The 14,525-nt window shown below is 34.7% G+C and overlaps 1 long non-coding RNA gene across 1 annotated transcript in view; it reads right to left on the bottom strand.

The window, feature by feature from the left end:
- Positions 1-14,525, bottom strand: part of LOC122213535 — a 105,125-nt gene that overhangs the window by 57,600 nt on the left and 33,000 nt on the right. The window contains exons 2-3 of the long non-coding RNA XR_006199570.1: positions 13,942-14,069; positions 4,021-4,117 (exon numbers count right to left, since the gene is read on the bottom strand). This is a non-coding gene — a long non-coding RNA (uncharacterized LOC122213535). The remainder of the gene's footprint in view (positions 1-4,020; positions 4,118-13,941; positions 14,070-14,525) is intronic.

The following is a 14,525-nucleotide window of genomic DNA, read 5'->3' as shown; positions in this document are numbered from 1 at the left end:
ATTAACTCTCTGCTTTAACTGTTATTTTAACTTCACAAAGAAAGAAGGCAAATGATTGATTATTTTTCATTTATAAGAAAATATTTCTACAACTGTTTGTAGATACAATTCGGTAGAGACTTAAAAAAAAAGAACAAAACTATATTAGGGTCATCAGGATTCAGAAAAATATTTTAAAGAAATGGTATATTCCTTTCTCTCTTGCATGTTGGGATGTCTTTCTTGGTCTTCTAATTCTCCCACCTGTCTATTTCTATTTCGTAACACTCACTCATGGCTTTCTCTTCATGATACTGTTTTTAAAATTTTGTGCTCAGCCTCCTCTCCTTCCATACATACTGCTAATTTATGGTCTCAATGATCATTAGCTGGACAGTAAGTTAGATAGAATGATAGATTCCAGGTTTATGTATTAAAGCCAGACATTTCTAGAAGGCATTCATCCCCTTTTATTTAAACTGCCTCATGGGACAAATCTGTATGTAAGCTAAGATCAATATCCACACCCAAAACATATTACCCTTCTCTTTCTTCTATGTCTCTTATCTCCATGGATGGACACCCTTATCTATCCAGTTGTGTAAATCAACATAAACTGGACATTAATATATATTAGTGATATTTTCAAGCATGAATATAATCTTCAATTTTTGGTGGACCCCTACATGAAAGTAGTTTTTATTATCTATTAATTCAGAATAGATACAGTGAATTCCATAATGCTTAAAAACAGTTTGTATTTTGTCATTAAAGAAATAAAAAAAAACTTTTAAAAATGTGAGTGTGTGTGTGCATGGAGAGGCTATCGTTTATCCAATTTTCATATAACGCCTACTTCACATAATATTCCATGAAATCCCAAAGTCTGTGCTTCACAGATTGAAAAATACAAACTCTTCCTTTTGAAAATAAAATACCTATATATTTTAGACACTCATTATGTCTTGTCTGGCTTACTGGAATAACCTCACATTCCCTCATTAGACCCATTCTAATACAATTCAATCTGATATTTCCTTCTAAATCATAAATGTATTTGATAGCCTCTCCCAGTTAGTCCTTCAAAGGTGTACCATCAAGTATGGACAAATCCAAAAAAATTCTTAGAATGGTATATAAAGTAATTTTGGGTCTGGTATTATCTCACCCATTCCTCTCATATGTACACAATGTTGTGCTCGTACTAAGATGCATGTAGTTTCACAGTTTGGCATGTTTTCACTCCTTCCCTTGGGAAGTTGCCCACATTTTGACCTTTAGACACTGTTGAAACATCACCATATGTCAAGCTTTTCCTAAGTAAATATCACTCACTTGATAGCACCTACTAATAGCTAAATATGACACATATCCTGCTCCATTAAGATTGTTTTCTTGTATGTCTGCCATCCAACTAATGTGTGAGCTCCTTAAGAACTGATGCAGCTTTATTTATGTTTGTAATTCTCGTAGCTAGCGATGTAAGAAATATAGGGAGAAGAGAGAAGTGGAGGAAAGTGGAGGGGAGGAGAGGGGACTGAGGTGGAGAGGGGAGGGGAGGGGAGGAGAGAGAGATAAACATGCTTCCAAACAAGAACCTCTGTCTTCAACTTCAGATATATATAACTATCTGCTTACTTGTAATTTTTACATCAGTGTCTGGCAGATTCTTCACACTAAGCAAATGAACAAACAAACTTCAGAGTACCCCCCACCACCCACCCCCGCTTGGTTTTATGTTTTTATCTTATGTTATTTTAATCCAGAATGGCCCACACTAACATTTCTGCTACTATCAACAATCTCTCAATCTCCAATTCCTCCGGTCCACGCGTTCTACAAAGCATTTCTTAAACCCAGTAAGATAAACCTATTTCCTCAGAGTTTTCAAGCCACTTTCTTCTTCTTTTTTTTTTTTTTTTTTTGCTTAGGCCACTTTACATTCTTTGTTAGAAAAGAACTTATTATATTCACCTTCTCTTTTAACTAGATATTAAATATCTAGAGGAGAGATCCTAATCACCTTCCATTTCCACAGTTCCTTCCAGAATGCCACACACAATGTAGACAGCCAAAAGTGCTTGTTAAGCCAAATTCTTTTCAAAATTATTTTCTGTCATGGCCAAAGCTATAAAGTCATCATTCCATTATTTTTCATCTGTATTTATGGACGTGTCTCGGGTTGAGAAAAAAAGTCATAAAAGCACAATTAAGAAGTATTTTGAGCCGTCTCTTAGACTGCTTATTCAATATAACATATCAAAAGTAAAGGAAGGTTAAAAAAAGAAAAGAAAACAGAAAAATAATTCTGATCCTGAGCTTATTTTTAGAGTTTATTGCATCCAGGGGAAACAAAAACAGCTTCTTATTTAAAGAACCTAATAAAAGAGTAGATTAAGTAAGTCAGCCTATTATGGAAATGGAGATGAGGCCCAGAGGCTTCTTCACTTTCAGTTAAAAGCTTAATTTCAGGGAAACACTATACCTTCCAATCACAATACATAAAAACACTCATGAGAATTGTCTTTTCTTAAGCTCCTTCATAATCCCTTTGCACAGACTTTCCTTTCAATGGAGGTTTTGGTGTAAACGACAGTCCATTTGAGCTTCATCTCAGACTCTAACATGTTACAGGCTGGTGTCACAACATAGTGAACAGAACAACTGTGGGCCTATATGACTGAGAGCTTTTGGCTGGAGAGAAATTTTACTGAAGAAAATCAGGGACTGCAGCTCTTTGGGGCAAAGAGAAGTATGAAGGTTTGTTTCAAGTACGGACTATGGCTGAACTCCATGACCTCTTGAGAGATAGAGGCTAGAAAAGAGAATTTTCATTAAGGAGTCTGTGAAATGTAAGCACCACCTCTTTTGAGAAAGATTACAAAGTGTGAGGAAAGCAGGAAAAAATAGCTTTCACATAAAACTTCTACACTTCTACATAAAACACAGTACTTACTGATCAAGACCCACAATTTCAGGGACCACAGTTCCTTTTTTAACATTAGACATAAGGGTGAAGCAGGTGGTCAGTGGCAATAAATATGGCTATGGCAGTGCACTACCACAAGTAGCTTCGGAGTCATGGGAAGTCTGTGAGGAAGATTGGAGCAAAGAGCACAGAGAGATGACAGGTGTGAAGTACCAAAAAATATTTTAGGAGTGAGTGAGAATATTGCACGGATCTTCTGCTCTTCAACCTTATGCTGATAGGAAATTTGATTCATTGTCTTAATATAATGTAGCAATATCTATACATGGTGACCCACAGGTTATATTGGTAATATAAACTAACTTTCATTAGAAAAGGTTTCCCTAAAGAATCTTCTTTATAGGGGCGCCTGGGTGGCTTGGTCGGTTAAGCGTCCGACTTCAGCTCAGGTCATGATCTCACCGTCCGTGAGTTCGAGCCCCGCGTCGGGCTCTGTGCTGACAGCTCAGAGCCTGGAGCCTGTTTCAGATTCTGTGTCTCCCTCTCTCTCTGCTCCTCCCCTGTTCATACTCTGTCTGTCTCAAAAATGAATAAACGTTAAAAAAAATTTTTTTTAAAAAGAATCTTCTTTATAAATTGAAAGTAGTTTGTATACATAAGCAAATAAATATAATGGGAAATACGATCTCCTCCACATGGTTTTTCCCACTATCTTGACAGTGAGCAGTGAGTTATCTATTATATGTCTTCCCTTTTTCCATGTCCATAAAATAAATATGATAATGCTGACTTCAATTTATAACATTACTAGCAAAGAATATACAATATTGTAATTCTCTCTTTGAGCTCCTTGGATAAAGGTTGTTTCCTGAATCTGGTAATTAAATTTGTGTATATATGTTAAGGTTAGTTAATTCACAACTTAATGAAAATATTCACTATTTTCTTTTATTCATTAATTCATACACAATTTTTGACTGCCTAATTGTCAAGCACTGTACTTCATCAAGGTCAGATATTCTGTTATGCTAAGAAACTACTCTTATTCTTCATATTGTCTAGTAGGAAATAAGTAGTGAGTTCAAAATAAGCCTTTAGTCTCCCCATAATACCTTCTTTGAAGACTTGGAAATCCTCTTAAAGTTACACAGTCTTTTTGCTAGGATGATCCAGGTCCTCTATCTTTTCTTCTTTCTAATGTGGTAGAATCTAAGGTGGGACACCAAAAGCTAGCAAGTTATTTTTCCATGAAGTTTAATACTGTTTTCGAGATGATGTTACTAACATTTTTATGATTAATCATGCATTAAACAAATATATTCAAAATTAATGCAGATTAAAAATTGATTTTATGTATGATTTCCAAATGTTAGATTTTAAATAGTTTACAAGTATTGAAAATAAATTCAAAGCATGAGAGACTCTTAAAAACTGAGAACAAACTGAGGGTTGATGGGGGGTGGGAGGGAGGGGAGGGTGGGGACAACTTTTGGGATGAGCACTGGGTGTTGTATGGAAACCAATTTGACAATAAATTTCATATATTAAAATAAAACAAATTCAAAGTAGTAACAATTAGCAACTACTAAATATTCAATACATTTTGATTTATTTAATGTATTGAAAATATTAGTGTGAGTCAAAATAAAAAGTTGAAAAAAGGAAAATTGGTTTAAAACATATATCTAAGAACACAGAGAAAATGTAATGGGTAGAAAATGCACACTCTATTTTTTGTTTTGAATAAAATATTTGAATCAAAATTAAAAGTGGTTTAATGCCTAATAAAATGGTGAACTGAACACAGGCCACCACCCACTATATTGACTCTGAGGAAACTATGAAAGAGCCATAGCGATTTAGGGAACTATTCTTGAAATAAGAGGTGTGGGTGTGTAAGAGAGGTAGTAGTAGCAATCTCCATAAAGGGTATGTAACTGGCAAAGGAATATTTATGAATTTTCAGTTATTCTATTAATTTATAAAGATAGACCTCTTAAAATTACATAAACATCCTTTTTTAGACCTTGTTATTATTTTTTTATTTTATTAAAATAGCAAAATACCTATAGTTTCCTAATATTTTTCTGTTGTCTGTTTGAGGTAAATACAAATGTGCAGCTCACTGAATGCTCACAAAGTAGATGCGCCTATGTAAACAGCACTCTGATCAAGAAACAAAATATTATCAGTACCCAATAAACTCCCACCATTCCTTACCCTAGTTTCTAACCATATCTTTCCCCAGGAATATCCAGAATTTTGTAATGTCATATGAATTGAATTACACAGTGTGAGTTTTGTATATGAACTCTTGTGCTCAAAATTATGCCTGTAATGTTGTGTGTAGTAGTGGTTTATTCATTTTTCTTGCACGTTATTTTGATGCATGCACATGTTGTAACATTTGTTAATATTTCGCTTGCTGTACATCTGGATTGTTTCCCTTTGTAGATTCTAATTAATGACCTTCCTGTGACATTTTTTATCCCTTTCTTTTGGTTAACTTATTTACACAGTCCTGTTGAGTACATCCCAAAGGGGGAACTTCTGGGTCATGGAGCATGAGTAAAGGGGCATGCATGCATACAGCTCACCTGTAGTAAATATTGACAAACAATTTTCAAAAACAACTTGTAGCGATGTACATTTATCCAGACACTGAAAGAGTTGCATTTACTCCACAACCTTGACATTTTCTTAAACCCAACACAAAAATTGTTATTTTGACATTCTCTCTCTCTCTCTCTCTTTTTTTTTTTTATTTAAGCCATTTTTTAGGGGTTTTTAGTAACATCATTTTATGGCTTTAATTTGCATTTCCCTGATTACTAATGAGTTCAAGGGCCTTTTATACATGTATTGATCATTTTGATGGTCTTTTAATGTCATGTCTGTTCAAATATCTTGTCTGTTTTTTGTAATTGGTATGTAAAAGTTCTTATACAGTCTCCTCATGTGTACTTTGTCCAAAGTGCACACTGTAAATATATCTTCCCACTCGGTGGCTTTCATTTCCCATCTTTTAATGGTGTCTTTCGATGAACAAAAGTTAAGTTTAATGAAATCTAGTACTAAAATCTTTATGGGTTAGCAAGTTCTGTGTTGGATTTAAGACACCTTAGTCCACTCTAAGATCACAAAAACAATGCTTCCTTCCAAAAGCTTTACTGTTTTAACTTCCAAATTTAAATCTATACTCATCTTAAATTTATTGTTTTGTCTAAATGTGGTAGGATTCAAAACTGATTTTTTTTTCATATCTAATTGTCTTTGCACCATTCACTGAAAGGATCATCCTTTCCTCACTGCAGTATAGAGCCATGTTTTTCACATCGGGTGACCATATACGTGTGGTCTTCGTCTGGACATTAGAATCAGTACCAATTTCCCATTTGTCTAATCTTGTATCCCTACCACAGTATTATTTTCTATTATTAGCTTTATAATAGGCTTTAAAATCTTTTAGTTTGGGGGCGCCTGGGTGGCTCAGTTGGTTAAGCGTCCGACTTTGGCTCAGGTCACGATCTCGCGGTCCGTGAGTTCGAGCCCTGCGTCGGGCTCTGGGCTGACAGCTCAGAGCCTGGAGCCTGCTTCCAATTCTGTGTCTCCCTCTCTCTGCCCCTCCCCCGTTCATGCTCTGTTTCTTTGTCTCAAAAATAAATAAACGTTAAATTTTTTTTTTAATTAAAAAAATAAAATCTTTTAGTTTGTCTTCCACTTTGATCTCCATGTTCGATTGCCTTTAGCATTGCATCTAGTGTTAACTTTTCAACTTTGGCAAAGAAAAAAAAAAACAGCTAGATTTTTGATTGGGATTGTGTTGAACGGACAATACCAACTCTTCCAATGTGTAGAGCAGAATATTTTTCCATTTATTTGGGGACGTAACACATATTGATAATGCTTTTAAAAGAAAATAGAGTTCTCTCATCAGATTTTCTCCTAGGAATTTGATTTTTCTGATTGTTCTACATAAAAGTTTTTTATTTAATTTTCTATTTGTTTATTTCTGGGTTATAGAAATGTAATTAACTGTGAATGTTATTCTTGTTTCCAGTAAGTGCCTAAATTTATAATTATAATACCCGTCTCTCGAATTTGGGGACATTTAACACAAATAATCATGTTATCTGCAAAAAAAAATGTTTTCTCTTTCCAAATCTTATGTCTTTTGTTTCCTTTCTCTATTTCACTAGGTAGGACCCCAGGAAAATATAAAATTGAAGTGGCAATAGCTGGTATACTTGTTTCATTGCTGTTCTCAGGAGGAAGAATTAACCATAATGTTTACTCTAGAATTTTTGTAGATGTTCTATCAGATTAAGGGATGTTTCTTTGCTTAATATACTATACAGTGTTTTGGTAGCATAAATATGTCTCTAATTTTTTCAGATGCTTTTTCTAATATCTTATATTTTAAGTGGATCCTTTAGCAGAATATAGATGTGCTTTCTTTTTATGCAGTCCCACAATGCTCATTTTTTAATTGGAGTATCTAATCCATTTAGATTAAAAGTATTTGAGTTTCTACATAGAATTTTATTATTTTCTACTGAATTCATATGTTCAGCATTCTTTTTCTGTTAACTTACCTTTATTTAGATTAATCAGTATTTTTATTATTCTGTTTCTCCCCCTACCCACCACCAAGCCACTACTTACATGTTCTTTTCACTATTCATTTAGTACTAACTATAGAGATGATAAAATGCCTCCTTGACTTATTGCCAGTTCTCAAATAATGCAGTAACTTAGATCACCTTACCTCTCTATCCTCTTCTCTCACAATTTGTGTTATTTTTAACACACAATTAATTGCTACATATGTATTGAAATGTAATGTTTTTGAAAGTCACTATTACTTTATGTCTATTCACACATTGGCTTTTCTTTGACTCTTCATTTTTTCAGTATTTTTGTGAGCCTGCCTTCTGTCTGAAGGACTTGTTCTCATATATTTTATAATACATATGTAGTTGCACTGAATCTTGTCAGTTTCTAATGCCTGACATTGTTTTATTTTCCCATCCTTTGGGAGGATGCAGTTGTATAGTTTAAAATATGAATTAATTGATTAGATCATTACATAGCATTTCATTATTTTCTGGCTTCCTCTACTTCTGTTGACACGCCACATCTCAAAATCATTGTTTTTCCCGTAAGGAAAATATGCCTCTTTTCTCTGGCTGGTTTTACATTTTTTCTCTGTGTCATTTGACTATAATGTCTAGATATAGTCCCTGTTGTATTTTCATGGATGGGTTTGTAGCACTTCTGAAAGCTGAGGGTTAATATCTTTCATCAGCTTGGATAATTTTGGGCTCTTCCCTATATGAATATATTTTTCTGTGCATTATCTTTCTCTTTTTGACACTGTTTCCCAACTCACTGTCTCTTTCTCTCTCTCTCTCTCTCTCTCTCTCACTTTCTCTCCTTCTCCTCCTCCCCCATCTGTCTCTTCTTTTCCTTCTCTCTCTCTCTTTCCCTCTCTCATACATACATGCACACACAAACACAAACACATATTTTTCGGGGGGGGTTCTTTCTGTCTTTGTTTTAGTTTGAATATGTTCTATTAACATATATTCCAATCATTTCTCTGGTCTCCTACTAGAGCTAAACAGCTGGTAAATCCATCTAAAAGTTTCAATATTTCACTTACTGAATTTTACGGAGAATTTACATTTGGCTTATAATTTACAAAGTTCTGTTATATTTCATTTGTGAAAATATTATGAGTTATTTTGAAGTAGTCAAGGGAGCGAGACAACTATTCCCAATGCTTTGCAGCATCTCTGAAAAAACTCTGAGAGCCATCAGCCACCTAAAAAGGAAAAAGGAAAACTGAGCTCATGGAGGCAATAGCACCAATTATGAAGAGGAAAATTGTCAGTAAAGGCCTATTTTGAGAAAATTTCACTGCTTAAACAGCTGGCTCTAAAGAGCTCTAATAGAGCAATAATAGTCTCCTAGTAAATCTGTAGAACTGAAGAGCAATTACCCCCCAGCTATTATGCCAAATAGTCCTATTAGTGGCTTTATCTGGCTTCTAAGGACACTGTGTTTGACCATGTCAAACACAGTTCAGAGAGTTAAGAGCATAAAGGAAGAAAAAGTCCTCTTTGCTTCCTCACAGATAGATCCATAGAGGACATGGAATTTAATCAGGCCAACTCAGTTGGTGGGACTTTTAGAAAGATGATCTAAAATATATCACATAGTCTCCATCTCTCCAACTGAAGTGAAAGTAGAGCTTATACCAATAAATACTTTGACATTTTTTTCTTTTTAAATATTTTTTAATGTTTATTTATTCCTGAGATAGAGCATCAGTGGGGGAGAGGCAGAGAGAGAGGGAGACACAGAATCGGAAGCAGGCTCCAGGCTCTGAGCTGTCAGCACAGAGCCCGACGCATGTCTCGAACTCACGAACTGTGAGATCATGACCTGAGCCGAAGCTGGACGCTCAACCGACTGAGCCACCCAGGCGCCCCAACATTTTTTTCTTTTTAGACTTTTGTTAATTTATGTTTTCTTTTTTCCTTTTTTTCTAAATTTTAATCCCAGTTTAGTTCACATATTGTATTTTTTTGTTATTTTTTGAATGTTTACTTTTGAAAGAGAAAGAGTGGGGGAGGGGCAGAGAGAGAGAGGGAGACACAGAATCCGAAGCAGGCTCTAGGACCTGAGCTGTCAGCACAGAGCCCAACATGGGGCTCAACTCACAAACTGTGAGATGGTGACCTGAGCTGAAGTCGGACGCCCAACCGACTGAGCCACCCAGATGTCCCTACATAGAGTGTTATATTAGTTTCACGCATACGATGTAGTGATTCAACAATTGTATACATTACTCAGTGCTCATCATGATGAGTGTACTTTTATTCCTTCACCTTTTCACCCATTCTACCCTCCCCTCCCCACTGGTAACCGTAAGTTGTTCTGTACAGTTAAGAGTCTTTCAGTTTGTTTCTTTCTCTCTCTCTCTTTTTGTTCATTTGTTTTGTTTCTTAAATTCTACATATGAGTGAAATAATATGGTATTTGTCTTTGTCTATTTCCCTTAACCTTATACACACTAGATCCATCCATCCATGTTGTTGCAAATAGCAGGATTTTGTTCTTTTTTATGACTGAATAATATTCCAGTGTTCATGTCTCTGTGTTTGTGTGTGTGTGTGTTTGTGTGTGTGCATGTCTGTTTGTGTGTGCACAAACCACATCTTTATCCATTCATCTATCAATGGACATTTGGGTTGCTTCCATAATTTGGCTATTATAAATAATGCTGCCATAAATATAGGGGTGCATATGTACTTTTAAATTCATGTTTTTTGTATTCTTTGGGTAAATATCCAGTAGTAGAATTACTGGATCATATGGTAATTCCATTTTTAATTTTTTGAGGAACCTCCATACTGTTTTCCACAGGGACTGCACTGGTTTATATTTCTACCAACAGTGCACAAGAGCTCCTTTTTCTCCACGTCCTTGTCAACCTTTTTTTCTTGTTTTTTATTTTAGCCATTCTGATAGGTATGAGGTGATATCTCACTGTGGTTTTGATTTAAAGTTCTCTGATGAGTGATGCTGAGCATCTTTTCATGTGTATCTTAGCCATCTGGAGGAATGTCTGTTCATGTCTTCTGCGCATTTGCAATTGGATTATTTGGTATTTTGGTGTTGACTTGTATAAGTTCTTTATATATTTTGGCTAACCCTTTATTGGATATATCATTTGCAAATATATTTTTTCCATTCTATAAATTTTCTTTTAGTTTTGTTGATTATTTCCTTTGCTGTGCAGAAGCTTTTTATTTCGATGTAGTTCCAATAGTTTATTTTGATTTTGTTTCCCTTGCCTCAAGAGCCATATCTAGAAAAATCTCCTACAGCCAATGGCAGAGAAATGTGCTCTCTTATAGGATTTTTGTGGCTTTGAGGTCACATCTATTAATCTTTAACCTATTTTGAGTTTATTTTTGTTTATGGTGTGAGAGTGTTCTAGTTTCATTCTTTTGCATGTAACTGTCCAGTTTTCCTAACACCATTTGTTGAAGACACTGTCTTTTTGCCATTGCATATTCTTGCTTCTTTGTTGAAGATTAATTGACCATACAATTGTGGGTTTATTTCTGTTCTGTTCATCTGTGTGCCTATGTTTGAGCCAATACCATACTGTTTTGATCACTGTAGCTTTGTAGTATGTCTTGAAATCTGGTATTGTGATACCACCAGTTTTGTTCTTCTTTTTCAAGATTTCTTTGGATATTTGGGGTCTTTTATGGTTCCATATAAATTTTAGGGTGTTCTAGTTATATGAAAAATGCTTTTGGTATTTAGATAGGGATTGCATTGAGTCTGTAGATTGCTTTGGGTGGTGGGGACATTTTAACAATATTTGTTCTTCCAATCCATGAGCATGGAATATCTTTCCATTTGTTTGTGTCACCTGTAATTTCTTGCATTAATGTTTTATAGTTTGCAGAATATAGATCTTTCACCTCCTTCATTAAGTTCATTGCTAAGTATTTTATTATTTTCAATTGTAATGTGATTGTTTCCTTAATTTCTCTTTCTGCTACTTCATTATTAGTGTATATAAATGCAGCAGATTGCTGCATATTGATTTGTATCTTGCAAACTTACTGAATACATTTATCATTTCCAATCATTTTTGGTGGAATCTTTAGGGTTTTCTATATTTAGTATCATGTCATCTGCAAATAGTGAAAGTTTTACTTCTTCCTTACCAGTATGGATGGATCCCATTTCTTTTTCTTGTCTGATTGCTGTGACTAGGATTTCCAATATTCTGTTGAATAAACGTGGTGACAGTGGACATCCCTGTCTTGTTTCTGACCTTAGGCATAAGGCTTTCTGCTTTTCTCCATTAAGGATGATGTCAGCTGTGAATTTATCATACATGGCCTTTATTATGTTGAGGTATGTTCCCTCTAAACTTACTTCGCTGAGGGTTTTTTATCATGAATGGATGTTGTACTTGGTCAAATGCTTTTATTGCATCTGTTGAAACGATCGTATGGTTTTTATCCTCTTGTTGATGCAATGTATCACTCTGATTGATTTGCTAAAAATTATTTTTAATATACTTGGAGTAGATCTGCCCTCAACACCCCAATTCATATGCTGAAGTTCTAACTCTCAATGTGACTGTATTTGAAGATAGGGCTTCTTGTAGGTAATGAAGTTTAAATGAGGTCGTAAGGGTGGGGTCTTAATCCAATAGGCTGATGACTTTATAAGAAGAAAAAGAGAGCGCTCTCTCTTTCTCTCCACCATATATGAACACCATGAGAAAGCAGCCATCTACAAGCCAGGAAGTGATTTCTCACTGGTAACCATCAGCTAGCACCCTGATCTTGGGCTTCCAACCTTCAGAACTGTGAGAAAATAAATTTCTGTTGTTTAAGGTCTATGATATTTTATTAAAGCCATTTGAGCTGACTAATACACACTCAAGGTTTTGGCATTGTCCTACGTGCATTATGGCCATTATCTCACTTAATCTCATGCTAATGATAAAAGGTAATTATTTTCCTTCCATTATTACCAATAAGAAAATTGATGGTCTGAGAAATATGCCTTGAATTTCTTACAGATTTGTTTGGCTTTGATGATCTCTTCACATCACATAAACAACTCCTCATCAAGTGAAATATTGAGGCTGTAAACAATTAAAAGGCATTGAAAGCAAAAGAGAACATCGCACTAAACCTCCTGGATAAGGTAGACTTGCATGTTTAGGATGGGTCATTGATTCAATTACATATATCTCCTCAGTGGGGTGCCTGGGTGGCTCAGTTGGTTGAGCATCTGACTCTTCTTTTTTTTTTTTAATGTTTATTTATTTTTGAGAGAGAGAAAGAACACGAGTGGGGAAGGGGCAGAGAGAGAGCCAGAGACACAGAATCCGAAGCAGGCTTCAGACTCTGAGTTGGCATCACAGATTCCGACATGGGGCTTGAACTCATGAACCACGAGATCATGACCTGAGCCAAACTTGGATGCTTAACTGACTGAGCCACCCAGGTACCCTGAGCATCTGACTCTTGATTTCAGCTCAGGTCATGATCTCACAGTTCATGAGCACAGTTCTGTGCTGGGCATAGAGCCTGCTTAAGATTGTCTCTCCTTCTCCCTCTGCTCCTCCACTGCTCTTGAGCCACTCACTGTCTCAAAAAAAAAAAAAAAAAAAAAAAAAAACACAAAAAACATATATATGGATATATATGGATATATATATATATGTATTTTTATATATATATCCATATATATATGTTTTTATATATATATAAATATATATATATATCCATATATATATATCCATATATATATTCATTATATGTATATATATATATCCTCATTATATATATGTGTGTGTGTGTGTGTGTGTGTGTATATATATATATATATATATATATATATATATATATCTTCTCATTATTTAGATTATTTGTATGGCATGGTCTCTTCCACTTCCCCCAAATTATTATATAGTAATATAAATATAAAAACCTAACTATAACATTTTAATCATCACAATAGAAAAGTTTACCTATACTCCATAGTTTACTATTTTCCAATGAATTGTAAACTTAACCGTGGACAGACAGTATTTCACTTTTATTTGTGACATTTCTAATCTGAACTTTAATCCTATGAATATAGCGAAGAATCTTACTAATTAGCAAACCTTTTGTTTTTTTCTTTTTTTTTTGCACCATAGTGAAGAAAATACGTTTATTTTTACTAAGTGCTTTTTGGGAGACATCATATTGGATAATGGACATATTAGCATGGTATACTATTTGAAGAATATCCTATTTGATATTCCAACTTAGATTTTAAGAGGTGTAGATTATGTAAAATATAGTTCTAGATTGTGCAAAAGATAAAGATTAATAGATTCATGAGTAAAAGACTAGAGAAATTCACTTAAATGGAAAAACATTGACTTGATATTTTGATATGACTATTAAACAGTATATATGACAGTGAACATATACCTGATCAATTTTACCTCCTTTACTCAAGATGCACATGAGGATATCACTTTCCTAGAAGATCACTCTGCATTCTTTCCTCCATGAAGTTACGGGTACAAATGGATGTACATGGCTTTAGCTGCTTCTCCCTATAATAATATGTGCAGAAATAGAATATTAGTCCTAATTCAAAATATTTGAGTTAAATGAAAAATACTTGACAGAAAAAATGAACCATTTGACAGTTAAGAATTTGTAGTATTTTAAAAGCAAGGAAACTGTTAAAGATAGAGTTTATTAAGCACAGAAACATAAACTCTTAATGACATCTCATTGGTATCCATTTAATTGTTCCTATAACCAGAGGATGTCTCTGTGAGTACACCTTCATTATTCACAAGAAAAAAAAGTGCTTTGTGAAAGCTATCAAAATCAATTACAGTTTGTCCACTTTGGGGGGCCAATGAGGCAGAGAATTAACCTCCAACTAATTTCCAAAGTCATTTACCAGCTGATGGCTTAGTACATTTACTGCCACAGGCACCAGGCACTTTGGAACATTTGCAAAATGCATGCTGTAGAGTGCAGGAAACGTATCATCTGGG

The sequence above is a fragment of the Panthera leo genome, chromosome A2, assembly GCF_018350215.1.
Source record: "Panthera leo isolate Ple1 chromosome A2, P.leo_Ple1_pat1.1, whole genome shotgun sequence".
Classification (NCBI taxonomy): Eukaryota; Metazoa; Chordata; class Mammalia; order Carnivora; family Felidae; genus Panthera; species Panthera leo.
Note: the sequence above shows the minus strand (reverse complement) of the source record. Positions and strands in the feature narration are given on the sequence as shown.